This window comes from Anticarsia gemmatalis, chromosome 18 (genome assembly GCF_050436995.1).
Source record: "Anticarsia gemmatalis isolate Benzon Research Colony breed Stoneville strain chromosome 18, ilAntGemm2 primary, whole genome shotgun sequence".
Taxonomy (NCBI): domain Eukaryota; kingdom Metazoa; phylum Arthropoda; class Insecta; order Lepidoptera; family Erebidae; genus Anticarsia; species Anticarsia gemmatalis.
In genome coordinates this window covers 146,965-156,378 of record NC_134762.1, presented here as the reverse complement: position 1 = coordinate 156,378, position 9,414 = coordinate 146,965, and the positions used below count along the sequence as shown (strand labels likewise).

The 9,414-nt window shown below is 61.6% G+C and overlaps 1 non-coding gene across 1 annotated transcript; it reads left to right on the top strand.

Annotated features, from left to right (window-relative positions):
* Positions 1-3,032: 3,032 nt before the first annotated feature.
* On the top strand, positions 3,033-3,105 carry TRNAA-AGC (transfer RNA alanine (anticodon AGC)). Its single transcript has one exon. It is a non-coding gene; the product is annotated as a tRNA-Ala (tRNA).
* The last annotated feature ends 6,309 nt before the right edge of the window (positions 3,106-9,414 follow it).

Here is a 9,414-nt window from a genome sequence, read left to right as displayed (position 1 = left end):
GAGGGGTTGGCCGGCCGGATGCACACCATCCTCACTGAGGTGTGTGACGCGGCCATGCCGAGGGCGCGACGTCAACCAGCACGCAAGTCCGTCTACTGGTGGACCCCGGAGATAGCCGAACTACGGATAGCGGCCAACAGAGCCCGTAGAGCACACGCCCGCTGTCAAGCACGGAACCGGCGAGCTCCGGGGCGGGAGGGAGCCGATGTTGAACTGGCGGAACTGCGGGAACAGTACGGAGCTGCCAAGCGAGCCCTACAACTGGCCATAAGCCAAGCCAAATCGGCCGCCTTTGAGGAGATCCTGGCGGATCTAGACAGAGACCCGTGGGGGCGTCCCTACCGAGCGGCTCGAAAGAAATTACGCAATCTTGGCGCCCCCTTAACGGAGACCCTACAGCCGGATCTTCTCGGCAGGGTGGTGGGCGAACTGTTCCCCAATTCGCCGGGACACACGCCCCCGGTGATGGCTCCTCCTACTCCGGAGCCCGCAGAGGAAGAGGCTCCCCCCTCAATTTCAGAGGGAGAGATGGAGTTGGCCCTGGACCGACTTCGCGGTAGGAAAACGGCTCCGGGACCTGACGGCGTTCCGGGACGAGTGCTGGCAGTCGCGCTCAAACATCTGGGAGAACAGCTTCGGGGACTCTTCAATGCATGTTTCAGCAGGGGAGAGTTCCCGAAGCAGTGGAAGGTCGGGCGATTGTGTTTGCTCCCGAAGGGGGGAGATCGACCTCCTGACTCCTCATCGGCATACAGGCCAATTGTTTTGCTGGACGAGACGGGCAAGTTGCTGGAGAAGATTATCGCAAATCGTCTCGTCCAGCACTTGGATGTGGTTGGGCCCCAACTCTCGGAGGCCCAGTACGGATTTAGGGCAGGGCGGTCCACTATAGACGCTCTGACCACCCTAAAAGAAATTAGCAAAGACGCGGTTGCGGCTGGAGACGTCGTCCTGGGGGTATCGCTAGACGTGGCGAATGCCTTCAACAGCATTCCGTTCGAGACGATAATGGAGGCACTCCGGTACCATGGAGTGCCCCCCTACCTCCGGAAGCTGTTGGGGGCGTACCTCCAGGACAGGAAGATCGTGTGGGAAGGCCGAGACGGAAGGCGGTATGTGCGACATGTGACGTGCGGTGTTCCACAGGGGTCGGTTCTGGGTCCGACCCTGTGGAACATCGGATATGATTGGCTCCTTCGCGGGCCGGTTCCCCCCGGTGCGAAAATAATTGGGTATGCGGACGACACCTTCGTAGCAGCCCGGGGCAGGACTTACGAGGAGGCGGCGCGACTGGCCAGAATCGCCGTGTCACTGGTGGTGGACCGGCTCGCGCTCTTAGGTCTGAGGGTCTCCCTGTCTAAGACAGAGGCCCTCCTATTTCACGGACCGCGGAGGGGACCTCCCCCGGACGCGCGCATCGTTGTCCAGGGCGTGGAGGTGCCGGTGAGGGCCCAACTGAAATACCTGGGCCTCACCTTGGACGGACGGTGGAACTTCGGGGCCCACTTTACACAAATGGCCCCGAAGCTAATTGCCGCAGCGGCCGCTCTAGGCCGGCTGCTACCTAATTTGGGGGGCCCAGGCTCGGCCTGCCGGCGCCTTTATATCGGAATAGTCCGGAGCATGGCGCTGTACGGTGCCCCCGTGTGGGCGGATGCTCTCACCGCTAAAAACTTAGTATTATTGAGGAGACCCCAGAGGGTGATAGCGGTGAGAGCGATAAGGGGGTACCGTACCATATCATGGACGGCAGCCACCCTACTGGCGGGCGACCCCCCCTGGGAATTACAGGCAGGGGTCTTGGCGCGGGTGTATGCCTGCAAAGTGGAGGCAAGAACGCGGGGCGAACGCCCAGACTTTGAAGGAGTGAGGAGGATCAGGTCGGAGGCGCAAACAGACCTAATTGAGAGGTGGAGCGAACAGCTGCTTTCCCCAGTCGCTGGCCGGGACACGGTGGAGGCGATTCAGCCACACCTGTCCCGATGGTTAGGTAGAAAGTGGGGGGTTCTGTCCTTCCGGCTGGTGCAGGTACTTACCGGACACGGTTGTTTCGGTAAGTACCTGCACCAGATTGCGGGCCGGGAACCGACGCCGGCCTGCCACGAATGTGACGCGCCACAAGATACGGCGCACCACACACTAGTAGAGTGCGCGGCCTGGGCGCCGCAGAGACATGCAATGTCGGCGTTTGTGGAGGGGGACCTCTCGCTAACTAGCGTCATCAGCGCAATGCTGAATAGCGAGGGGTCCTGGAGGGCGGTGGCCTCCTTCTGCGAGTCAGTCATGTTGCAGAAGGAGGCCGCGGAGCGGGATCGTGAGGCGTCTTCCCCCGACCCGCGCCGCCAGCGGAGGCGGGGTGTAAGAAGAAGGAGGTACGCGCACCTCCTCCCCCCGCCGTAGTAGGAGTAGGAGTAGTTGTGGGGCCACCTGGTCCGGGAGAGGGCAGTCTGCCAACTCCGGGCTCGGTGGCCGGTGCGGATTATACCGGAGGCCGGGACATACTGCGCATCTGCGCGCAGTCTGTCCCGGCCTCCGAAGGCCCTCTTCGGCCGGCGAACTCGGGGGAGTTTTCTGGCCATTGCACGAGGGGGCATGTGGAGGGACGGCACCAGTGTGTTGCGGTGTCGTCCCACACTGTGGACGGGTCCGTTGATGGACAGCCGCGTCGGGGCTGCGGTTGCGTGCTTTAAGCGATCCCGCAGCCCCGACATTATGCGGAGGAGGAAGCAACACCTCGGTGGTTTAGTGGGTAGGCCTAGCCCTTCTGGTTCGGAGAGCCCCACATACCCCAGCGCTCCCCCGGGCGCTGGGGATGCAATTTCATGCATTAACCGAGTTAAAAAAAAAAAAAAAAAAAAAAGGTTAGGTTGGGCAGCCTAGGCCCACCAGGCACGATCACCTCGCCTGGTCGGAGGATCCTCCCTTTGTGTTGGAGGAACATGATCACCTCGTTCCTCCACATAAATACTTTGGAGTTGAAGGACGCCGAAGGAAAACATCGTGATGAAATCTTACATGCTTATGATTTGTTTGGGGGCGTAGCTCAGATGGTAGAGCGCTCGCTTAGCATGCGAGAGGTACCGGGATCGATACCCGGCGCCTCCAAGTCGACTATTGCTGCTTTTCCCCCTCGTGGGTCTGCACCTTGTCGTGGTGAGGGGGCTCAGTAGCATTAGCGAAGCCAAGACAGACCCGAAGGGACCGTTTCGTTCTGAGGCCTTCAGGCTCAGAACCAGGTCCCTTCACACCGTGTGGTGGTGCGCGAGCGCCACTGCACGAGAGAGGAAGGAAAACCTCTATAAAAAACCATGGGGGGGCGGACTTTCATGTCCTGCCCGGGGTGGGGGTGTCCGTCGAGTACTGTTCTCGGCGGACCCAAACCGCAAGCCTGGCTCAATTTTTGAGTCAGGATCGGGGGCTGCTTGTCGGAGGTCGGGGAGACAGCGGTCGCGAGGAAGAAAACCTCTATAAAAAATCACTGTGCGTGTCCCTCTGCTTGCAGAGGGCACAGGTGTAGGAGGAGGGACGGGTGATCCGTCGGTGGGAGGGCGGGCTTTCCCGGATTCGGTATCGTCTCCGGGAGGGCAGACTTCGGTCACCGCCCTCAAACTCGTTATCCCAGTGGAGGTGTCGTGGTCACGTCTCGCGGCCACTGCTGGGACCGAGGGCCTTGCCTTAATTGGCCGGGCCAAGAGGACTTAACCTCACTAAAAAAAGTTAGTTGTAAGATCCGGTGAAACCTGCCCGACCTCACCGTGTAATAGGGTTACCCAGGTACAGGGGGCTCTGCCTGGGTGGACGGTTTATTTCCCCCATACTCGTGGGACTCTATATGGAATTCTTAAATCAAACCAAAAACCAAAACGATGTTAACAGTGGGAGGGGCGAGAAGCCCAATAGTGAGGAGATCGGGGGCAAAAAGCCCGGCAGCGTTGACTGCGCAGTGGTGGAGGGTCGTCGCACGCCCAGTGTTGCGCGACCGTCGTTGATTGTCGGAGGAGGGGGTTCCAGGCCCCTTACTCCTGTTGTGGTGCTGGAGAGGCTCCCAATCGGAGAGGTAGATGAAGTTTTGGCTTCGGGCGACGGTGCACGCCGTAAAAGACACCGAACGCCCTCGGTGCTCGGGTCTGAAATTTCGGGCTCGGAAACCGAGACCGAGGACCGCACTTCTCCACGTGAGCCGGTGGCTAGGCGCGGAAGGACCACTTCGGGTGCTCCTTCTACCAGGAGTCGTCCGTCGAGGAGTTCGTCCCGTACCGCAATGGGACCCCCGGCGCCCATCTTTGACCCGGACGAGGGGCTTGAGCGCCCAACACTGGACGCGCCGCATCTGCTCGATGCCGAGCAATTAAGGGCGCAGGCCGGCGTGAGTGCAGCGGCCATATTCGAAGTTGTGCGCACTTCGAAAAACCTGAAGGGGGGTTATATGAGGACCCTCAATGTGGCGGCGACGGGTCTTCTAGACATTGTAGAGGCCCTGGCGGACAGAACGGTGTCGGACGAGGTGCGTCGCGTCCAGGTGGAGTTTGCTCGCCTCCGCCGTGAGAATGACGCGTTGAAGGCTGAGCGTAAGTCGCTACTGCTCGAGTTGGAGCAAGCGAGCGCTTCGACCGCCACGAGGGCAACTTGCCCACCGCCTGCCCCAGCAGTCTCTAGTGCCATGCCTCAGATGGGAGAGCTGCTGGAGGAGTTTAGGCGATCAATCATAGCCTCGGTGGGGACGATGATTAATGCCCGCTTCGAGGGCATCGAGGAACGCCTCCTCCCGGAGACGAGGATTCGCCCACCTCTAAGGGCGGACAGGGCTCCGGTGGGGCCAGTTGGCACCCCGGCGCCGGTGCCGGAGCCGGCCTCGGCTCCTGTTGCAGCGGAGTCCACTCCCGCTGCGAAAAAGGCGGGGAAAAAGTCGGGGAAGAAGGGAAATAAAAAGGGGGTGAGCCATCCCCCGGTCCCCGAACTGCCGGCCGTTCCTCCGACTCCGGAGGCGACGGACACCACTCCCGTAGCGGGTCCGTCGAACCAAGCGACCTCTTGGACGGAAGTGGTTAAGAAGGGAAAGGGGAAGGGGAAAAAGTCCCCCCCCTCCACGGCGGCACAGAAACCAGCCTCCCAGGCGGCTAAAAAGACTCAGCGAGCCAAGCCTAAACTGACCGCCCCGAAGTCGGCCGCGGTGCTGGTCACTCTTAACGCGGAGGCTGCCGCCAAGGGAGTAACATATGCCCAACTTATGGGACAGGCGGAAGAGGCGGTGAACCCGGCGGACTTGGGCATAGAGTCCGTCCACTTCCGCCGATCCGCCACAGGGGCCCGGATTATAGAGATCCCAGGCTCCCAAAGCCAGGACAAGGCCATTGCCCTGGCTGACAAATTGAAGGTTGCCCTCGACGGGGTTGCCGAGGTAGCGGTCCCCGTCAAATGCGCCGATCTGCGGGTGCTGGGGCTTGGGGATACGGCCACTGTTGAAAAAGTGGCCGTTGCAGTGTCTCGTGCCGGGGGGTGTCTAGTGGACCAGGTCAAGGTCCACCCTATCACCGCGGGCCCCGATGGAATGGGCTCGTGTATAGTCGAGTGCCCGGTGGCGGCCTCCAAGACCATATCGAAGGCGGGCAAAATAATGGTCGGATGGACCTCAGCAACGGTCCGATTACTAGAGCAGCGGCCTCTCCGCTGCTACAGGTGTTTGGGTGTTGGCCATACAAGGCCGACATGTCCCTCTCCCGTCGACCGCAGCAAAATATGCTTCCGCTGCGGCGAGGAGGGCCATAAAACCGCGGCCTGCAAATCCGCAACGATGCGGTGCAGCGTTTGCGCTGCGGCCGGAAAACCGGCCGGACATTTAATGGGGGGGAGGCTCTGCGCTCCCCCCACGGTAAAAGGAAGGTCGGGCGTGGGGGCGTGGAGAGCTCCCACCGCCTCGACTCGACCAGTGAGGGCAGAAAGGGAGGCTAGCATGTCAGAATAATAATGGATTGTAGTCGACATGCTAGCTTCCTACAGGCGAATCTCAACCGCTGCGCGAGGGCACAAGATCTTTTCCTCCAATCCCTCGCGCAGTGGCAGGTGCATGTGGCGGTGGCTTGCGAGCCGTATTTCGTACCCCCCCATTCTAACTGGGCCGGGGACCTCGACGGTTCGGTGGCGGTGGTGGTCCGGATGGATGCTGGCCCGCCTCTTATTGTCGTCGAAAGGGGGCCAGGCTATGTCGTGGTCAGCTGGCGGGAGTACACTATTGTTGGGGTGTACTTCTCCCCCAACCGCTCCCTGGCGGAGTTCGAGACGTTCCTGGACTCTGTCAGGGCGGCAGTATCTCGCAGGTCGCCGGGGTCTGTCTTAGTCCTCGGTGACTTCAACGCAAAGTCCCGGGCGTGGGGCTGCCCCGTCACGGACGGGAGGGGGGAGGCGGTCCAAGTATGGGGACTCCTCTCCGGGCTGTCCCTGCTCAACTTGGGGACAGTCCACACCTGCGTGCGGCACAACGGGGGGTCTATTGTGGACCTCTCCTTTGCCACTCCCGCAGTCGTGCGCAGGGTAGTCGGATGGAGGGTGGAGGAGGAAGTCGAGACCCTATCTGACCACCTGTACATAAGATTTGAGGTCTCCCCTCCCTCGGGAGGTGCGGCGAGTGGGCAGCGGCCCGTCAGCACCTTCCCCAGGTGGAACTTGAGCCGGCTCGACAAGGAGCTGGCGGAGGAGGCGGCCATCGTTCACCGATGGTTCGCCCCCAGGCCGGAGGAGGGAGCCGACACAGAGGTGTTGGCCGGCCGGATGCACACCATCCTCACTGAGGTGTGTGATGCGGCCATGCCGAGGGCGCGACGTCGACCAGCACGCAAGTCCGTCTACTGGTGGACTCCAGAAATTGCCGAACTTCGCATATCGGCCAACGGAGCCCGAAGAGCACACGCCCGTTGTCAGGCACGCAACCGACGAGCTCCGGACCGGGATGGAGCCGTAGCCGAACTGGCGGAATTGCGGGAGCAGTACCGAGCTGCCAAGCGAGCCTTACAACTGGCCATAAGTCAGGCCAAATCGGCCGCATTTGAAGAGATCCTGGCGGACCTAGATAGGGACCCGTGGGGGCGCCCCTACCGTGCAGCCCGAAAGAAACTACGGAATCTTGGCGCCCCGTTAACGGAAACCCTACAGCCGGATCTCCTCGGCAGGGTAGTGGGCGAACTGTTCCCCGATTCGCCGGGACACACGCCCCCGGTGATGGCTCCTCCTACTCCGGAGCCCGCAGAGGAAGAGGCTCCCCCCCTTATCTCAGAGGGAGAGATGGAGCTGGCCCTGGACCGTCTTCGTGGCAGGAAAACGGCTCCGGGGCCTGACGGCGTTCCGGGACGGGTGCTGGCGGTAGCGTCGAAACATCTGGAAGAACAGCTTCGGGGACTCTTCAACGCATGTATCAGTAGAGGAGAGTTCCCGAAGCAGTGGAAGGTCGGGCGGTTGTGCTTGCTCCCGAAAGGGGGAGATCGGTCCCCTGATTCCCCCTCGGCATACAGGCCGATTGTTTTGCTGGACGAGACGGGCAAGTTACTGGAGAAGATCATCGCATCTCGTCTCGTCCAGCACTTGGATGTGGTTGGGCCCCAACTCTCGGAGGCCCAGTATGGATTTAGGGCAGGGCGGTCCACTTTAGACGCCCTAACAGCCCTTAAAGAGCTGAGTAAAGGAGCGGTTGCGGCTGGAGACGTAGTCCTGGGGGTATCGCTGGATGTGGCGAATGCCTTCAACAGCATTCCGTTTGAGACTATCATGGAGGCACTCCGGTACCATGGGGTGCCCCCCTATCTCCGGAAGCTGTTGGGGGCGTACCTCCGGGACAGAGAAATTGTCTGGGAGGGCCGAGATGGCCGACGGTATGCGCGGCGAATGGCGTGCGGTGTTCCACAGGGGTCGGTTCTTGGTCCGACCCTGTGGAACATCGGATACGACTGGCTCCTCCGCGGGCCGGTTCCCCCCGGCGCGGAGGTCATTGGATACGCGGACGACACCTTCGTAGCAGCCCGGGGGAGGACTTATGAGGAGGCGGCGCGACTGGCCACAATCGCCGTGTCACTGGTGGTGGACCGGCTCGCGCTTTTGGGCCTGAGGGTCTCCTTAACGAAGACGGAGGCTCTCCTCTTCCACGGACCGCGGAGGGGACCTCCCCCGGACGCGCGCATCGTTGTTCAGGGAGTAGATGTGCCGGTGAGGGCCCAACTCAAGTACCTGGGTCTCACATTAGATGGACGGTGGAACTTCGGGGCCCACTTCACACAAATGGCCCCGAAGCTAATTGCCGCAGCGGCCGCTCTAGGCCGGCTGCTACCCAATTTGGGGGGTCCGGGCTCGGCCTGCCGGCGCCTTTATACCGGAATTGTCCGGAGCATGGCGCTGTACGGTGCCCCCGTGTGGGCGGACGCTCTCACCGCTAAAAACTTAGTATTATTGAGGAGACCCCAGAGGGTGATAGCGGTGAGAGCGATCAGGGGGTACCGTACCATATCATGGACGGCGGCCACCCTTTTGGCGGGCGACCCCCCCTGGGAACTTCAGGCGGGGGTCTTAGCGCGGGTGTATGCCTGCAAGGTAGAGGTCCGAAATCGGGGCGAAAGACCAGAGTTTGAGGAAGTGAGGAGGAATAGATCGGAGGCGCAAATAGACATGATTGAGAGGTGGAGCGACCAACTGCTTTCCCCAGTCGCTGGCCGGGACACGGTGGAGGCAATTCAGCCACACCTGTCCCGATGGTTAGGTAGGAAGTGGGGGGTTCTGTCCTTCCGGCTGGTGCAGGTACTTACCGGACACGGTTGTTTCGGTAAGTACCTGCACCAGATTGCGGGCCGGGAACCGACGCCGGCCTGCCACGAATGTAGCGCGCCATTAGATACGGCGCACCACACACTAGCTGAGTGCGCGGCCTGGGCGCCGCAGAGACACGCAATGTCGGCGTTTGTGGAGGGGGACCTCTCGCTACCTAGCGTCATTAACGCGATGCTGAATAGCGAGGGGTCCTGGAGGGCGGTGGCCACCTTCTGCGAATCAGTTATGTCGCAGAAGGAGGCCGCGGAGCGGGATCGTGAGGCGTCTTCCTCCGACCCGCGCCGCCAGCGGAGGCGGGGTGTAAGAAGAAGGAGGTATGCGCACCTCCTCCCCCCGCCGTAGTCAGTAGTTAGTAGGAGTAGTTGTTGGGCCGCCTGGTCCGGGAGAGGGCAGTCTGCCAACTCCGGGCTCGGTGGCCGGTGCGGATGATACCGGAGGCCGGGACATACTGCGCATCTGCGCGCAGTCTGTCCCGGCCTCCGAAGGCCCTCTTCGGCCGGCGAACTCGGGGGAGTTTTCTGGCCATTGCACGAGGGGGCATGTGGAGGGACGGCACCAGTGTGTTGCGGTGTCGTCCCACACTGTGGACGGGTCCGTTAATGGACAGCC